Here is a 19,164-nt window from a genome sequence, read left to right as displayed (position 1 = left end):
GGGGAAGAAAGAAGAGTAGTGGAGGACACAACATGGATACCGCAAACTATCCGGAAGGAAAAACTGGAAACTTGGAAAGATTTGTGCTTGGAGAGGGTTAATGAGGGTAGAGAAGATCATGGTTTTAGATGGGGGATGACCTGAGACGATGGTGAACAGCTGTCTTGAAGAGCTGGAGGGAAGAATGGGATTGAAGAGAGTATGGAAGTTTGTTCCACGGGTGGGAAAAAGATAAACGAACGAGTGCAGGTGAGCAGTGATTCTGGATTTTGGTAGTTTCGCCAGAAGGGGGTTGAAGGTGGACCGTGATCCCTGCAGAAAACTGGGGGGGGGGGGGAGGGACAGCACCAAGAGACAGCAGGGGGTGCAAGACCAGAAAGGAGGTGGCAGAGGACGGAGAGACCACCGACAGACATGTTTCAATGTAAATATGATGGGCCCAGAGACTCCATTTCTTCGCAGGAGATTCCAACGATCTTAAAGTCCTTCATTTCGTCCGCCACCAGAGGTGGGTGGAGGTTGTAAGTTTTTACCCCTGTCTGTTTGTTTGTCTGTCGATTGTCGACAAAGTCGCAATTCTAAACCGATCGTCATGAAACTTGACCGAGTTGGAAAGGTGGTCATAACTGAGGAGCCTATTGATTTTGAGGTCAAAGGTCATCTTGAGGACTAATTTCTAAAATGGTCATTTTTCATCTGATTGACTTGATAATTAAACAGCAATTGGATAGCATCTCAGTGAATTGGGAACCCAACCATTGCGGTCAAAGGTCAAAGGTCAACTTATGGTCAAACTTATAAAATCATCAATTTTCATCTGAAAATCATCAATTTTTTTCCTATTAATTTAGAAATTAAACAGCAATTGCATAGTGTCTCACTGAATTGGGAAAGCAACTATTTTGAGGGAAAAAGGTCAAAGGTCAACTGAAGGTTAAGCTTCTAAAATCATCGATTTTCATCTGAAAAATAATCAATTTTCATCCGATTTACCCGAGCTTTGATTACTTTATTTGGGGGTGAGAAGGGGGGGGGGGTGAGTGGATCATGCAAGTATCATGCTCTACACGACGACGTCTTTCTTGTTTGTTTGTGAGCAGGATTTCTCAAAAGGTTGTAGTGTAGACGGATCCCTACGAAATCTGGTGGAAAGGTTGGTTGTGTGACAAGGACGAAATGATTAGTTCGTGGTGAAGATCCGGATCTGGATCTGAGAATTTTTAATGTGATTCTTCACCATTGAGAGATAAGGCAAAACAACGATATGCAGAAGGATATCTCAAAAAGTTGTTGACGGATCCGTACGAAATTTAGTAGAAAGGTTGGTTGTATGACAAGGAAGAATTCATTCAATTTTGGTGAAGATCTGAATACGGATCCGGATAAGAGAATTTTTTTTAATTGTAAGTGATTCTTCACAATTGGGTGTTAGGGCCAACAATGATAACTGAATATCAAAAGAAACTCATCACTTTCATTTTTTGAAATGTGCAGCGTTACAAACACGTTTCTTCAATTGTAATGGCTGATTATGTAACGGGAACTTCACTTCAATCACCTGGTTAATCAACAATGGCATGCTTGAGCGGTTCTGTATAGGGATCTTTCCCTTTAAATAATGACCCTCATAATGAAATCCTTCAGTTCTCGTGGTTAGACATTCATTTACTGCTGTCTATAATCACTCTAGAGGCTTCTGACATGGAAAACAACAAGAAAATTCAGATGCCACGCCTGACATCTGAACAACGTTTAAGGGCAATTGGGATGCTTGAGGCATCCGCTCACAAATGAGCGGAAGGATTTCGCATTGATGCGAATTTTGAGTGGATGCGAATTTCGCATTGATGCAAATTTCGTTGCATAAATGCGAAATTGAAACAATTTCGCATTGATGCGATTTCGCATTGATTTCGCATCACAAATGAGCGGAAGGATTTCGCACAACATCCGCATTGATGCAACGCTCACAAACTGGTAAGCCAGCGAACAATTGCCCAATGTCTTGGTTGCTCAGAGCCTGCAATTTCCAACCTGGCCAGGTGTTATGGTGAAACTGGAACTGTGAATAATGGTCCACGAAGAGGAAGACCACGGGTAACCACCTCCAAACCAAGACTGCTGGATTGTGCTGCAGCATCTTCGTGATAGTTTCTGCCCTGCAACGCAAACAGCTGCAGTGACAAAAGGTCGCCACAACAACCGCATCAGTGTCTCTACTGTGTGGAGGCGCTTGAGAAGTCGGGGCCTGGTGGCAAGACGTCCTTGCAGAGGTCCAGTGTTGAACACGGTGCATCGGCAGAACAGACAAAGATGGTGTCTGCAGCATCGCCGCTGGACACAGCAACAGTGGAGTGCAGTCTTGTTCAGCGATGAGTCTACATTTTGCCACCATGCTGCTGATGGGCATCAACAGGTATGGCGCAGAGGTGGGGAAAGGTATGCATCATGCTGTATTTGCCAGATCAATCATTGGGGAGGACCCAGTGTGATGGTATGGGCCTACATTTCCACCCGTTTCAGGACACCTCTGGTCGTCATTGAAGGCAATCTCACCAGTCAGCATTATGTCAATGAAGTTTTTAGACCTCATCTGCTGCCATTTCTCCAGGCTCATCCTGACATCGCAGTTTTCCAGCCGGACAACGCTCGATCCCATGCTGCTCGCCTGACCACCAACTTCCTCCAGGAACAGGGTGTTGAAATGATGCCTTGGATGCCTTATTCCCCTGACCTCAATCCCATGGGATGAGCTTAATCGACGTCTTGCATCGAGGAGATCAACAGCTGTCAATCGGCAAATGCTCATTCAAGGCTTGCAGGAGGAATGGGACAGACTTCCCCAGGACCGCATCAGACGCCTGGTACAGAGCATGCGTCGGAGGTGTACAGCCTGCATCACAGCTCAGGGAGGACACACACGATATTGAGGACTACTGTCATTCTGTCCTTGACTGTTAGGAGTGTTGTGTCCATTCCTGTGTCATTTTGTTTTGACTGTATTCAGGTGCGTGCCTTTGTGTTGCAGTGCTGTGACTTTTGTTGCACCACCCCTTGTGATGTTCATGCTTTTTGCTTTTTGTGATTGAGGAAACCTCTTGTTTGTTGACATGTGTTTAGTAAAGATAGCTGAACTTTACCTCTCTGTGTTCAAATATTTTTCCTTTTTGCATGGAGGATTTCAATGAGTGTCCTTCTAAAGATTTGATAAGTTTCTTTTGATGTTGAGTATATATAGCATGACATTTCAAAAAGGTGTATTGATTATAACAAAACTTGGTGGAAGAGTTGGGTAAGTGACAAGAACAAGTCGATTAGATGTTGGTTGAGGTCCGAATCCAGATCCGACCTATCAGTGGGATACAAAACATAAACTGTTCAGCCAGGTGGAGGTGTGTGCTCCACCGGGTGCCTTTCTAGTTTATATGATGCGGTAATGTTAGCTGACTTCCAAGCAGATTGAGGATGATGACCTCGGTCCTGGGCAAATGATAGGGTGAAAATGAAAGGAAGAGGATGTGAAAGAGCAGCAGAGCGAGATTTTATGACTCCTCAGCTGATGAATATGTGTTTCAATATTAATATTTCAATATTTAACTTTACATAATTGTTAAATGTATGTTTCCTTTATATATGTGCACACCTTACAATACTGCCTGACATTCACCTGGGCCCGATTTGGATAGGAATTTGTTATTTGTTGGGCGAGAGTGCCAGCGATAACTCACCTACGCTTCTTGAAAGACACTGTGGAATCTCGCATCTTGTGTCCATCGGATGAACGGTGCACTGTGTGATGCTATATCCGGTTTATAGTAACTCAGGAATCGAACTCAGACTAGAGGTCAAAACTTCTGCAGTGTCTGTCAGACATATTTTCCCTTCTACCTGGTGAATTAATGGCAGGATGCCCACCTACATCAAGTATTCAACATCTGATTTCACTTTTTTTCTTTCAATGACGAGGACATTTAGACCAAAAAGTACTATAAGAAGCAGGAGAGACCACTTTGGTTTTGTCGAGGACTAATTTGAACTTGTAGTAATTCTCCAGCACCATGTGCCATACAAACTATTTCAATGTGAAGGTGAAGATCTTGGCTGCAGGTGCAGGTTGTGCTGAGGGCATATACTCAAGAGGCCTATCATGGCTTGATGCCCGTTTTAGAGTTGGACTAATCCAATTTATCCACTTAACACGAGCAGAGTCTTGTTCACATCTTGTAACCGTGACTTTTGAAGGCCTCAGGACTATTTTTGTACGATAAGGCCTACGGACGTATAACTAAAGCAACTTCAAATCGCCTATTCTACGTTTTCAGCAGCAGTGGTTTGTTCACTCGTGCTTTTGAACTCCTCTCCTGATTGATATGCTCGAGTGCTGTATCAGTTTGCCAGATTTATGTTCCTTAACGGGCGACGTGTAGTGCTTGTCCACCAGCTATTAATACGGTCGTGAACAAGTGACGTCACCCTATCACACAAAACAACCCCAGGGCAACCAACCGGTGGGTTGAGCAACCCATCCATTCAATTCCGACTCTTTTACTCAATAATTGCTTAAAATCAGGAGCTTAACTGGTCGTGGACTTCCGCCTCAGCCTGCTGGGCAGCTCTGTGAGTCGATTGGTGCCTTCATTTTATTCATGTGGGTCTTCCCAAAAAGAGCTACGGCCAAATTTTGTTACCTCCGCCACCAAAGGTGGATAGAGGTTATGTTTTCACCCCTGTCTGTTTGTCCGATTGTTTGTTTGTGAACAGGATATCTCAAAAAGTTGTGGACGGATTCGGACGAAATTTGGCAGAGTGGTAGGGTATGTGACAAGGACGAAATGATTAGATTTTGGTGAAGATCCAGATTTGGATCCGGCTACTAGAATTTTAAAAGTAATTCTTCACCATTGAGAGATCGGGCCAAAAACTATACAAACCAGGATATCTCAAACAGTTGCAGACGGATTTGGACGACACTTGGTGGACCAGTTGGGTGTCTGACAAGGACGATTCGATTCAATTTTGGTGAAGATTTGAATATGGATTCGGATATGAGAATTATTTAATTTTTTAAGTGATTCTTCACCATTGGGAGATAGGTCCAAAAACAATACATAGAAGGATATCTCAAAAAGTTGCAGACGGATTTGGACGACACTTGGTGGACCAGTTGGGTGTCTGACAAGGACGATTCGATTCAATTTTGGTGAAGATCTGAATATGGATTCGGATATGAGAATTATTTAATTTTTTAAGTGATTCTTCACCATTGGGAGATAGGGCCAAAAACAATACATAGAAGGATATCTCAAAAAGTTGCAGACGGATTTGGACGACACTTGGTGGACCAGTTGGGTGTCTGACAAGGACAAATAGATTCGATTTTGGTGATGATCTGAATATGGATTCGGATATGAGAATTTTTTAATTTTTTAAAAGTGATTCTTCACCATTGAGAGATGGGTCCAAAAACGATGCATAGCAGGATATCTCAAAAAGTTATAGATGGATTTGGACGACACTTGGTGGACCAGTTGGGTGTCTGACAAGGACAAACAGATTCGATTTTGGTGATGATCTGAATATGGATTCGGATTTGAGAATTATTTAATTTTTAAAGTGATTCTTCACCATTGGGAGATGGGTCCAAAACGATGCATAGCGGGATATCTCAAAAAGATATGGATGGATTTGGACGAAACTTGGTGGACCGGTTGTGTGTCTGACAAGGAAGAATCGATTCGATTTTGGTGAAGATCTGAATATGGATTCGGATTTGAGAATTATTTAATTTTTAAGTGATTCTTCACCATTGAGGGATATGGCCAACCAGGTGGAGGAATGCTCTCTACTGAGTGCCGTTCTAGTTATATTTGTGATTGATAAAATCTACCTGGTTGCACACAGCTTTCCATGGTCATCAGCACTGCTCATACCACAAATGAGAGAAGTGAAATAAAAAAACAATCCCAGGCTTTGTGGATTACAAATTTAAACGATTGTCCTGAGATGGTCGACCCTCGGAGGTAACGCAAGACTGACAACTTCGCACACCAGCTCAATTCTCACGCACCCACTTTCGTTTGCCGAACACACCTGCAAGTCTTTTCGACTAAATATCCCGCAAATGTAATCAAGGTCGCGGGGTGGTAACAGCTCTTGAAGTCAAAATATATCTCAAGAACCAAACAACCCTCTACCCCCTGTCACACGACTTCTCTGTCGTAAGCACCCTCCACACTCGACATCCCTCCCATACCACAGACGTGAACAACTTGGGACCGAAATAGATACCTTGTCGCCATCAATAACCCCCTCCACCCCCGCACCACGACCACCACCGCACTCCTCCTTTCTTTCCTTTCCTATACTGTATTCCCTTTGCTTTGCTCCAACGGTGGATCCTTTCATCTTCCCTCAAGGCCTTACTCCCATCGGACAACCGTTTGAGTTGGACGCCCATTGCCATCAGACAATATACCTTTGATAGAGAGAGAGCCGGAGAACACTCGGCCAAGGCGTATGTGCATATTCTGGACTTACAAAGCTCCTTTACCCGGAACAGGCCGATTACGGTGAGACAGACGAAATAACCCCCGTGGTGCGTATCTTAGTGTCCGTAGAGGGGAAGACAAGACGGAGGCGTGGGGGTTGGGGTTTGCAGTTGGCCGGGATAACCGAGACGTTCTGTGTATTTTGGGCGCATGTTCGCCAACATCCACGAGCTGAGACGGACACACTTTATTGGACTGGCGAGTCGACAGGGGACTGGTAATGGAGCGGTGCGAGAGGAAAAGGGCCATTTGTTTCCAGGTTTATTAGGCCCGAACTTGTTTATCTGTTTGTAAAATTTGTTTTTTAATTGCATGCCTTTTGGAGTTGGGTCTTCTGAACTGTGGTGTTTGAAAGTCTTCTTGCATATCATTCAGTATTAGGTGAACCAAACGTTTGTGTTTAATTGTCCTCTTTCATGCCATTTGACATTAGGTCTTCTGAACATAAGTGTTTCATGGTTTTCTTGTATGCCATTCAGAGTTAGGTCCTCTAAACTTGGGATTTGATGGTCTTCTTGTATGCCATTCAGAGTTAGGTCCTCTAAACTTGGGATTTAATGGTCTTCTTGTATGCCATTCAGAGCTAGGTCCTCTGAACTTGGGGTTTGATGGTCTTCTTGTATGCCATTCAGAGCTAGATCCTCTGAACTTGGGGTTTGAAAGTCTTCTTGTATGCCATTTAGAGCTAGATCCTCTGAACTTGACATTTGATGGTCTTCTTGTATGCCATTCAGAGCTAGAACCTCTGAACTTGGGGTTTTATGGTCTTCTTGTAGGCCATTCAGAGCTAGATCCCCTGAACTTGGGGTTTGATGGTCTTCTTGTATGCCATTCAGAGTTAGGTCCTCTGAACTTGGGGTTTTAAGGTCTTCTTGTAGGCCATTCAGAGCTAGATCCCCTGAACTTGGGGTTTGATGGTCTTCTTGTCGGCCATTCAGAGCTAGATCCCCTGAACTTGGGGTTTTAAGGTCTTCTTGTATGCCATTCAGAGCTAGATCCTCTGAACTTGGGGTTTGATGGTTTTCTTGTATGCCATTCAGAGTTAGGCCCTCTGAACTTGGGGTTTGATGGTCTTCTTGTATGCCATTCAGAGTTAGGTCCTCTAAACTTGGGGTTTGAAGGGCTTCTTGTATGCCATTCAGAGTTAGGTCCTCTAAACTTGGGGTTTGATGGTCTTCTTGTATGCCATTCAGAGTTAGGTCCTCTGAACTTGGGGTTTGATGGTCTTCTTGTATGCCATTCAGAGTTAGGTCCTCTGAACTTTGGATTTGAAGGTCTTTTTCTCTGCCATTCAGAGTTAGGTTCTCTGAACTTGGGGTTTGATGGTCTTCTTGTATGCCATTCAGAGTTACGTCCTCTGAACTTTGGATTTGAAGGTCTTCTTGTATGCCATTCAGAGTTACGTCCTCTGAACTTTGGATTTGAAGGTCTTTCTCTCTGCCATTCAGAGTTAGGTTCTCTGAACTGGGGTTTGATGGTCTTCTTGTATGTCATTCAGAGTTACGTCCTCTTGAACTTTGCATTTGAAGGTCTTTTTCTCTGCCATTCAGAGTTAGGTTCTCTGAACTTGGGGTTTGATGGTCTTTTTGTATGCCATTCAGAGCTAGATCCTCTGAACTTAGGCTTTGATGGTCTTCTTGTATGCCATTCAGAGCTAGATCCTCTGAACTTGGGGTTTGATGGTCTTCTTGTATGCCATTCAGAGTTGTGTCCTCTGAACTTTGGATTTGAAGGTCTTTTTCTCTGCCATTCAGTTAGGTTCTCTGAACTTGGGGTTTGATGGTCTTTTTGTATGCCATTCAGAATTAGGTCCTCTAAACTTAGGGTTTGATGGTCTTCTTACATGTCATTCAGAGTTTGGTCCTCTGAATTTGGGGTTTGATGGTCTTCTTGTATGCCATTCAGAGATCCTCTGAACTTGGGGTTTGATGGTCTTGTTGTATGCCATTCAGAGCTAGATCCTCTGAACTTGGGGTTTGATGGTCTTCTTGCATGCCATTCAGAGTTACGTCCTCTGAACTTGGGGTTTGATGGTCTGCTTGCTCGCCATTCAGAGTTACGTCCTCTAAACTTGGGGTTTGATGGTCTCCTTGCATGCCATTCAGAGTTATGTCCTCTAAACTTGTATTTGATGGTCTTCTTGCATGCCATTCAGAGTTAGGTCCTCTGAACTTGGGGTTTGATGATCTTCTTGTATGCCATTCAGAGTTACGTCCTCTGAACTTTGGATTTGAAGGTCTTTTTCTCTGCCATTCAGAGTTAGGTTCTCTGAACTTGGGGTTTGATGGTCTTTTTTTATGCCATTCAGAATTAGGTCCTCTAAACTTAGGGTTTGATGGTCTTCTTACATGTCATTCAGAGTTACGTCCTCTGAACTTGGGATTTGATGGTCTTCTTGCTCGCCATTCAGAGTTACGTCATCTAAACTTGGGGTTTGATGGTCTTTTTGTATGCCATTCAGAATTAGGTCCTCTGAACTTGGGGTTTTAAGGTCTTCTTGTATGCCATTCAGAGCTAGATCCGCTGAACTTGGGGTTTGATGGTCTTCTTGTATGCCATTCAGAGCTATATCTGCTGAACTTGGGGTTTGATGGTCTTTTGTATGCCATTCAGAGCTAAATCCTCTGAACTTTGGGTTTGAAGGTCTTGTTGTATGCCATTCAGAGTTAGGTCCTCTGAACTTGGGGTTTGCTGGTCTTCTTGCATGCCATTCAGAGTTACGTCCTCTGAACTTGGGATTTGATGGTCTTCTTGCTCGCCATTCAGAGTTACGTCCTCTAAACTTGGGGTTTGATGGTCTTCTTGTATGCCATTCAGAGTTAGGTCTGCCACACTTTAGGATTTGATGGTCCTCTTGTGTATTCAGCATTACGTCCTCCAACCTTTTGTGTTTAATTTTCTTCATGTCATTTGACACTAGTTCTATGCTTCTATTTCCTTGATGGTCTTCTTATGTATGCCATTCTGCATGAGGTTCTCCTACCTTGAGGTTGAACATCGCTCATGCCCTTAAAAACCGACTGATTATTTTATGTAATTATATTAAACAAAAAAAGATCTTTGTACAATTTACAATGTTTATTTACATGAGCACGTTCTGCTTTTACTCTAAAAGTTATGTTAGATGTACAGATGTACAATGAAGCCTTTCTCAGACATTCAGAGAACTAAATACTCCTTTTACATTATCAAAAATTATTTCCAACTTCTTTAGTTTATATTTTATTTGTATATTTATTTATTTAATTATAATTTTATAGTGAGGATGATGTGTGCACCTACCAGGCCATATGACTTTGGCTTGAATAGTGACGGCACTGAGTGTTGTCCTCTATTATTAAATATTTTTATTTAATGTTGAAGGCTCCAGTCAAAGTCCTCATCGAGGCCAGGCCTTAAATATTAGAACTGTATCGATAGAAAGGTGAAGAAAGAGAGAATAGCCTAAGAGTTTTTGAGGAAGTAAAAAATCTGCTTTTTGAAAAGGGGAAGATCATAAATGTTTGGAAAGACATGAGAAGGTAAAGAGTTCCAGAGTTTGGCAATAGAGAGGAAGAAATAAACATCATAACCATCTGAAACAAACATCATAACCATGTGACACATGTGATGTCATACAAGAAGACCATGACGGACTTGACGGTCCACTCTTGAGTTGCCAATGGTCACACAATAATTACGTGATGGGCTTGTTGAGTATTCCGTGGTCTCACTAATATGCAGAAATAATGGCGGTATACAAGCAGCAAGTTCTCGGGAGCAGAAACCGAAGAAATATCTGTAGAGAAGAGAAAGACAGCCAACTTTGCAGCGTAATTTGACCCGGTCGAGTTTTGAGGTCAGATTTGGAGAGTTGACAAGTCGGATTACTTTGGATTCAATTCTGTCCAGTAAGTATGTGGAGCTAGAACCTCCCCAGATATGAGAGCAGTACTCTATACATGGACGAATCAATCCTTTATATAGTTGAAGCAACTGTTGAGAGGAGAAGAATTTTCGACATCTGAACAGGACTCCCAGTTTCTTTGAGGCAGACTTGGCTATTTGCGTAACATGTGGATTCCAGGATAAATTGATGTTAGGGTAATACCTAGTAGGTTTATTGAATCACATGGTACAATTGTGGAGCTTTCAAAAGAGATTTGAGAGCTGAGGGGAGTTTTACAGAGAGAGATGGGAAGAAAATGAGTTGCATAGGCATTAAACCTAACTTGATTACATTTTCCCCACTGGGAAATCTTGTTCAAATCCGAATTTAAAGTGGTGGCTGTGATCAAAGGAGATGTAGTTCGGGTGAGGGAAGATGGGGCAGTTGAGAAAAACATGGAGGAATGTAATGTCGAGTCATGAGAATATGAGTGCATTTGGTTATTTGAAGAAGAAAGAAGGTCATTGATTTAAAAAATGGTAAGAGTGTTGGAAAAAGGACGGAACCCTGAGAAACACTGCTATTGAGAGGGAAGGAGGGAGATGTCGAACCATCAACAATTATGGAGATAGAGCGGTCGGAGAGAAAGCTCAATTTAAGAGAGCAGAGTGAAGGAGGAAAGCCAAAAGAGGGAAGTTTGGATATCAGACCCCAATGCCCAACTCTTTCAAAAGCTTTTTGAGATATGAAGGTCTACAACAAAGGATTCCTCAAAGTCTCTCAGAGAAGAGGCCCAGACATTCATAATGTTAGAAAGGATATCCCTGGTAGATCTTGCCTTGCGAAAGCCATATTGATGGTTAGATAAAAGACTGCGAGATTCAGGATGCTTGAGGAACGAGGAGTTGAGAAGACATTCAAAGATTTGATCATTTTGATCATCAGTTGGAGGCTCACTTTGGTCCTTCAGATGTATAAGCCATGGCCTCCCCTGCCTAATTTGGCTAAATATTTGAATCATGTTTCCTAAAAAAATCAGGACAAATACGCTCACCCATCCAAATTTCTTTCCCTATCAAAGTTATTCAACGATGTTATCCTATCCAATTAAGTCTCTGTTCTTGCTGTTAGACACGCATTGTGTTGTACATTATCGTATGAAGCACAATGGGCAGGATGTACACTACCGGTGAAAAGTTTTAGAACACCTCAATTTTTCCAGTTTTTATTGAAATTTACGCAGGTTAATGTCTCGATGTACTCTGAAATTAAGCATAGAACAAACAAACAATTAAAGATAAAAAAAATCATAGAATCATTTTGTTTAACAAAATTTAATTTAAATTTTTGACTCGGCAAAGTAGCCACCTTTTGCAGACATAACCGCCGAACACACTCGTGGCATTCTTTCTACAATGGAAATCAAATATTGTTCGGGAAGTTCTTCCCAACACTGTTGCAGAAGTTCCCACAAATGTGTTGCACTTGTAGGTTGCTTTACTTTCACCCTTCTGTCCAGTTCATCCCAAACCAGCTCGATGGGGTTTAAGTCTGGAGACTGTGCCAGCCATTCCATGATTTGAAGCCAACCGTCTTGTTCTTTTCCTCGAATGTCGTTTTGACATTGCCTGGAGGTGTGTTTAGGGTCATTATCTTGCTGTAGGATGAACCCCTGACCAACTAGGCGTATACCAGAGGGTATTGCATGGCGCTGCAAAATGCTGTGGTTGCCCTTTTGGTTCAGGGTGCCAGTCACTCTGTGCAAATCGCCGACTCTGGATCCAGCAAAATAGCCCCAGATCATCACGCTTCCTCCTCCATGTTTGACAGTTAGTGTCATACACTGAGGAACCATCCTTTCGCCTACTCGATGGCATACAAAAACCCTGCGTGATGAACCAAAGATTTCAAATCTTGATTCATCGGTCCATAAGACCTTCTTCCAGTCTTCAGTAGTCCACTGGCGGTGCTTCATGGCCCAGGCAAGCCTCTTTTTCTTATTCTGCCATCTTAGCAATGGCTTTCTTACTGCCACTCGACCTGTCAAACCTGCAGCTCAAAGTCTTCTCTTCACAGTTGAAACTGAGACTTGCTTACTTCGACCAGTGTTAAGCTGTGCTTCAAGCTGTTGTCCTGTGAGCCGCCTATCACACAAGCTGTTGACTCTCAGAAACTTGTCTTCTGATTCTGTTGTGGCTTTGGGTCTGCCAGACCTCTTCCTGTCAGAGTTTCCTCCAGTTTCCAATATACTACTTCCTGCAGTGCAATATTGTCCAAATAATGCTTCAGAGTGTAATAACAGTCTGTTCCAATAGTGCTTTTATATCGACAGGGGGTTTGTAATCAAGTAATCAGCAGAGGTTGGGGCACCTGTAGGAATTGTTTGCATCAACTTTCAAGGCTTAATTTACTTACATTGCTGCAGAACAGCTGTAAGTTGTTAACCCATTACTTGTTCCCTGAAGAAGGCCTTTTTTTTTTACAATATAACTGTGCAATTTATATACTTTTCCCGTTTTTGCTAACCTAAACTTTTTTTTTAACCTCGAGCAGTTTACTGCTTACCTTTGTACCATTTCAGGTTATTCACTGGACATTAAACTGCGTAAATTTCAATAAAAACCGAAAAAATTGAGGTGTTCTAAAACTTTTGACCGGTAGTGTATATTGAAAAGCAACCTCAGCTTAGTGGCATTAACACATACGAAACGGTTAGAATGGAATATTGGGCCAGGACAATTGAGATGTTTAGTCAAACTCAAAATGCTATAAGAAAAGAGCCAAATTTCAAACTCAAATGGTACCAAACTTCAATTGGACAGCTTGTTGAGGAACCCAAAGCAAAGTCATGCCAGGTTCTACTCGTATAACCTGATGGAATCAGTTTGGTACCATTTGTCTTGAAATACACAACAACTCGTGATGATGGAGTTAGCATGCGTCACCAATAAAGGTCATGGCATAGCAACCAAGTGGCACTTCAATGCCATGGCTGTAAATAGTGTTTGTTTACAATTGTTATTTGGCTTTGTATGTGCTTGGACCATGATTCTGGTTGGCTGTACGCTGTACCTGCCTGATGTTTGTGACTTCTCCTGCACCCCGTGTTGGTGGAGTCAGATGTACTCGCCTGTACGCATTGTGTTAAGTGGTCGGGGGCCAAGGAACTTTTCACACAAACTTCCATCTGAAGAACCGCAAAGCAATTTCTTCTTTAGGCCATCCCCAAATTTGGAAAACTTACTCAAACCAATTTTATCAGTCTGTTGTGTTATAAGAGTTTCCTTGCAAGGAAATTAATCACAGGAGGGGGCCATTGGGGTCAATCAAAGCCTGTGCAATGGTTGCGGCCACTATAACCTTTACACCACAACTATCGTGGATGCCTCTTCGCGGTGGTTGTACCTTTCAACGCAAGTCGGTGTCGAAACCTTCCTCATTCTTCCCTGCTGTCTGGATTCGTCAGGGCAGCGTGGTCACGGTCTGAGTGCCGATAGGTCGCCACTGACTGGCCCTTTCCCTCTTGTCTCTGTCTCTGTCTCTATCTCTTTCTCTCTCTTTTTCTTTGTCTCTCTAACTCTGTCATGGCCCTGACTTCGTGAAGGTGGGGGTACACCATCCTGGATGTGGGGGATCTCTGGTTTTCCGTCTCTGTGCTGAACCGTGTGTTCGAACGGCCGTCTCTGCACCTCGGGTTTGTTCGCGAGAACTTTCCGGGGCTATACAACAACAACCTTTACACCACTACCTCTGCTATACCTATACCTTAAGCTTAAAGTATGACCAATTAATAAAAAGTATTTTTAGATCTGAGGACATTGAGCAGAAAAAGGAGAGGAGGCTAAACGGAGAGGCTCACGTACTTGATATTCGGCACAGACATGGCCATTGAGCCTGGGAAGAACATGGCCGACCTAAAATTTTATTTCATAATATTTTTTTTACCATATTTTTACCTCAGCGCATTTCAGCGAGGAATATTATGCACCGAATCTGACCGGTGGCAGAGCAGCGCGCTGATTCGCTCAGAGCGATCACGTGATGTTCCAACTTTGCCGCCATAATCTCACAGTTATGCGTTCGCACGTAATTCAGTTTTTTCACATTTCAGCGAGGAACATTGCCATTCACACCACATAGGTTTTTTTTCACTTTCATCTGATATTTGTGATTTATTTCAAACAAACTGTATTTCCCATCTACACGGCCATGTATTCCTATTAACGTTATGTAAAGTACATAAATTGTGTGGATTACATCATTTGTGGATGTGATCAATTACCAGTAACCATCTATACCCCTCCCCTCCCCTTCCCTCCTCCCCCTCCCTCCCACTCCCCCTCTCTTTCCCCCCTCCCCCTCCCCCTACCCTTCCCCCTCCACCCTACCCTCTCCCCTTCCCCTTCCCCCTCCACCCTACCCTCTCGCCTTCTCCCCTCCCCTTCCCCTCCCCTCCCCCTCCCTTTCCCCCATGCCCCTCCCTTTCCCCCCTACCCCTTCCTTTCCACCCTACCCCTTCCCCATCCCCCTCCCCTCCCCTTCTCCCCTCCCCTCCCCTCCACTTTTCGCTTTATGTGCGCAGGGTAAAATAATAATAAAAAAACAGCCGGGATACCGAGAGTGCATGTGCAAGACCAAGTGCACGTGTGTGTGTGCGTGTGCTTGTGTAGTATGACTTGACATTATTACCCTGCACATGCGAAGCTAAAAGTGGGATCAAGCAATTGGTTCATCTCTGTCTGCCTCGTGTTCTATGATCGTCAGTTTTTGATCGAGGAACAACTTATTTAAATGCAATGTTATATGTTGAACATGAAATGGAAGACAAGTTTGCCATTCAGCAGTACTTTGGCTTTGAATTAATCCCACTTTGGAAAATTACTGTTTAAACTGGATAATTACTGTTTTTAAGGATGTTATAAAGAACACAAACAACAGGCACAAAGAACTAATGTAACGTGTTAGATAAGGTGATGTTGTAGCGGTTACCGCTGGATGTACATAATCGCCTTGCACCGGCCAGAACACGGCCAGACGCGCCTCTCCCGGGCATGCCCGGACTCACTGTTCCCGGGCACGCCCGAACCTCCCGGGCACGCCCGGCCTCGTCTTTCCCGGGCATGCCCGCTCTCGCCTTTCCAGGGCTCGCCCAGAGCGTCCGGGCATGCCCGCTATCGCCTTTCCAGGGCTCGCCCAGAGCGTCCGGGCATGCCCGCTATCGCCTTTCCAAGGCTCACCCAGAGCGTCCGGGCATGCCCGCTATCGCCTTTTCAGGGCTCGCCCAGAGCGCCCGGGCATGCCCAGCCTCGACTTGCCAGGCCGCAGCCAAACACGCCCGGGCAGGTCCAGACTCGCCTTTCCAAGGCTCGCCCTTGATACCCGGGCATGCCCGGTATAGCTTTTGCCGGGCAAACTTCCCGACATAAATGTGTATATATATTGTTGCCCGAAAAACGGGCTGGTGAGAATACCTGAGCTGTTTTGTTTCAATAAAGCAACTCGGACGAATTCCGTCTTTGGTCGCGTCAATTCTTTCGACTCGCGTTGGAGCGCAGTTCCTTCATTGGTGACCTACCGACATGGATACGGCAGTGACGCTTAAACTGCCTACCTTCTGGGAGGCTCACGCGGCTGTTTGGTTCGCTCAGGCGGACTCTCAGTTCGCCCTGCAAGGCATCACCGCGGACGACACCCGCTTCCACCATGTTGTGGCGGCGCTCGGCTCGGTTTGGCAGCCACTCGCTTTTTTCAGCCGGCAACTCCGGCCGAACGAGTTAAACTACAGCACGTTCGACCGCGAGCTGCTCGGGCTATTCCTGGCCGTTCGCCATTTCCGACACCTTCTGGAGGGCCGCCCGTTCACGGCTTTCGTCGACCACAAGCCGTTGGTCTACGCAATGGCTAAGGTCACGGAGCCGTGGTCGGCCCGCCAGCAGCGCCACCTCTCCGCCGTGTCGGAGTTCACCACGGACATCCAGCACGTCGCCGGCAAAGACAACGCCGTGGCCGACTGCCTTTCGCGGGCCAGCGCGAACGCGGTCCACCTCGGCGTGGACTTCACGCTCATGGCGGCCGACCAGACCACCGACGCCTCGGTGCAGGCACTCCGCGTGGCGGACACGGGCCTCCGCCTGGCCGACATCCCCTTCGCGGGCACCGTCCTGCTCTGCGACGTCTCCCAGGGCCAGCCTCGCCCCATCGTGCCCGTTTCCTGGCAGCGCCGCATCTTCGCCTCCATCCACGGCCTTTCTCACCCGGGCCGGAAAGCTTCTCAGAAGCTGGTGTCGGCGCGTTTCGTCTGGCACGGCCTTCGACGAAACATCCGCGACTGGGCCAACGCCTGCACGGCTTGCCAGCGAGCCAAGGTCCACCGCCACACCCAGGCCCCGCTGGCACCTTTCGCCGTGCCTGAACGGCGTTTCGACCACGTCCACGTGGACCTGGTGGGTCCCCTGCCCCCCTCGCGGGGGTTCACCCACCTGCTCACCATGGTGGACAGGACCACCAGGTGGCCGGAGGCCGTGCCCCTCACCTCCACCACCACCGCCGACGTGGCGCAGGCGTTCATCGCCACCTGGGTCGCGCGCTTCGGCGCACCAGCGGACATCTCGTCCGACTGCGGCCCACAGTTCACGTCTGAGCTTTGGGGCGCGGTCGCCCGTTCGTTGGGGGTCACGCTGCACCGCACCACGGCCTACCACCCCCAAGCCAATGGGTTGTGCGAGCGGTTTCACCGCTCCATGAAGGCCGCACTCATGGCCGGCCTTCAGGACGACGGTTGGGCCGACCGGCTGCCGTGGGTCCTTTTGGGCCTTCGCACGGCCCCCAAGGAAGACCTCCAGGCATCCGCCGCCGAGCTCGTCTATGGCCAGCCACTCCGCGTCCCGGGCGAATTCGTGCCTGACGCTACCAGTCCCTGGTCCGCCGCTCGCCAGCGCTCAGACCTCCAGGAGGCCGCCCGACGATTTGCCCCCGTGCCGACGTCCCGCCACGGTGGCCCCCAGTCCTACGTCCCCCCGGCGCTTCGCACAGCGGAGTACGTCTTTGTGCGTCATGACGCACACCGGGGGCCACTCCGGCCGCTGTACGACGGGCCCTTCCGGGTCCTGCGACGGGGCGACAAGTCTTTCATCGTCGACTTCGGCGGCCGGCCGGACCGGATTTCTGTGGACCGCCTCAAACCGGCGCACATGGACGTCGACCGACCACCACGGTTGGCCCTTCCTCCGCGGCGAGGCCGCCCCCCGTCCACAGTTCCCCCCGCTCGACCACCCACCACCACGTCAGACCCCTCCCCACGACCCTCCAGGGGTCGCTTCGGCCGGGTCATCCGGACCCCCCTTAAATTGACCCTGCCGGTGCAGGTCGATTCTGGAGGGGCGTGTGTAGCGGTTACCGCTGGATGTACATAATCGCCTTGCACCGGCCAGAACACGGCCAGACGCGCCTCTCCCGGGCATGCCCGGACTCACTGTTCCCGGGCACGCCCGAACCTCCCGGGCACGCCCGGTCTCGTCTTTCCCGGGCATGCCCGCTCTCGCCTTTCCAGGGCTCGCCCAGAGCGTCCGGGCATGCCCGCTATCGCCTTTCCAGGGCTCGCCCAGAGCGTCCGGGCATGCCCGCTATCGCCTTTCCAGTGTTCGCCCAGAGCGCCCGGGCACGCCCAGCCTCGACTTGCCAGGCCGCAGCCAAACACGCCCGGGCAGGTCCAGACTCGCCTTTCCAAGGCTCGCCCTTGATACCCGGGCATGCCCCGTATAGCTTTTGCCGGGCAAACTTCCCGACATAAATGTGTATATATATTGTTGCCCGAAAAACGGGCTTGTCAGAATACCTGAGCTGTTTTGTTTCAATAAAGCAACTCGGACGAATTCCGTCTTTGGTCGCGTCAATTCTTTCGACTCGCGTTGGAGCGCAGTTCCTTCAATGTAATAGACTCCAGGTAAAACGGTGGTAAAACGTACAATTAATTTAATTATATGACTTTAAACATTTTAAACCTTTATTTAAATGGAATTATATACTTGAATACTGCAGAACACAAATCGCCTTCGTAATACTTCCAAGAACCATGCTGTAATATATCGATATAAAGCATGAGAGGGCGTGGCATGTGAGAGGGACAGTATCGGGATGAAGAAGCCTCTGCCAATATGGCTATGAAAGTAAACTTCCGGAATAAAAAAATGGTATTTAAAATTGAAGTATATACCTACCTCAGTTCTATGAACTCTCTCGTTTGACAAGTACCATCACATATTTATATAGATAGCGGCTCTCAAAATGCTGCATTTTTTTGTTGTTGTTGCATCATCTTAATGCATGTTGTATTACAAATGTTGCAATTTTTTGTTGTTGTTGCATCATCCTCATGCATGTTGCATTACAAATGTTGCAATTTTTTGTTGTTGTTGCATCATCCTCATGCATGTTGCATTACAAATGTTGCAATTTTTTGTTGTTGTTGCATCATCCTCATGCATGTTGCATTACAAATGTTGCAATTTTTTGTTGTTGTTGCATCATCTTAATGCATGTTGTATTACAAATGTTGCAATTTTTTGTTGTTGTTGCATCATCCTCATGCATGTTGCATTACAAATGTTGCAATTTTTTGTTGTTGTTGCATCATCCTCATGCATGTTGCATTACAAATGTTGCAATTTTTTGTTGTTGTTGCATCATCCTCATGCATGTTGCATTACAAATGTTGCAATTTTTTGTTGTTGTTGCATCATCCTCATGCAT

General features: G+C 46.1%; 1 protein-coding gene across 2 annotated transcripts in view; it reads left to right on the top strand.

Annotated features, from left to right (window-relative positions):
- Positions 1 to 6,338: 6,338 nt before the first annotated feature.
- Positions 6,339 to 19,164, top strand: part of ALPK3 (alpha kinase 3) — a 105,019-nt gene continuing 92,193 nt past the window's right edge. Inside the window, exon 1 of one of the 2 annotated variants that reach the window (XM_078773039.1) lies at positions 6,339 to 6,569. The gene's annotated coding sequence lies outside the window, so the exon portion shown is untranslated. Of the gene's footprint in view, positions 6,570 to 6,714; positions 6,766 to 19,164 lie in introns of those variants that run through there. The other variant, XM_078773038.1, reaches the window with a different exon arrangement.

This window comes from Myxine glutinosa, chromosome 2, assembly GCF_964187855.1.
Source record: "Myxine glutinosa chromosome 2, kmMyxGlut1.1, whole genome shotgun sequence".
NCBI lineage: Eukaryota > Metazoa > Chordata > Myxini > Myxiniformes > Myxinidae > Myxine > Myxine glutinosa.
The sequence above is the reverse complement of the archived record's forward strand: the minus strand, read 5'-3'. Positions and strand labels throughout refer to the sequence as shown.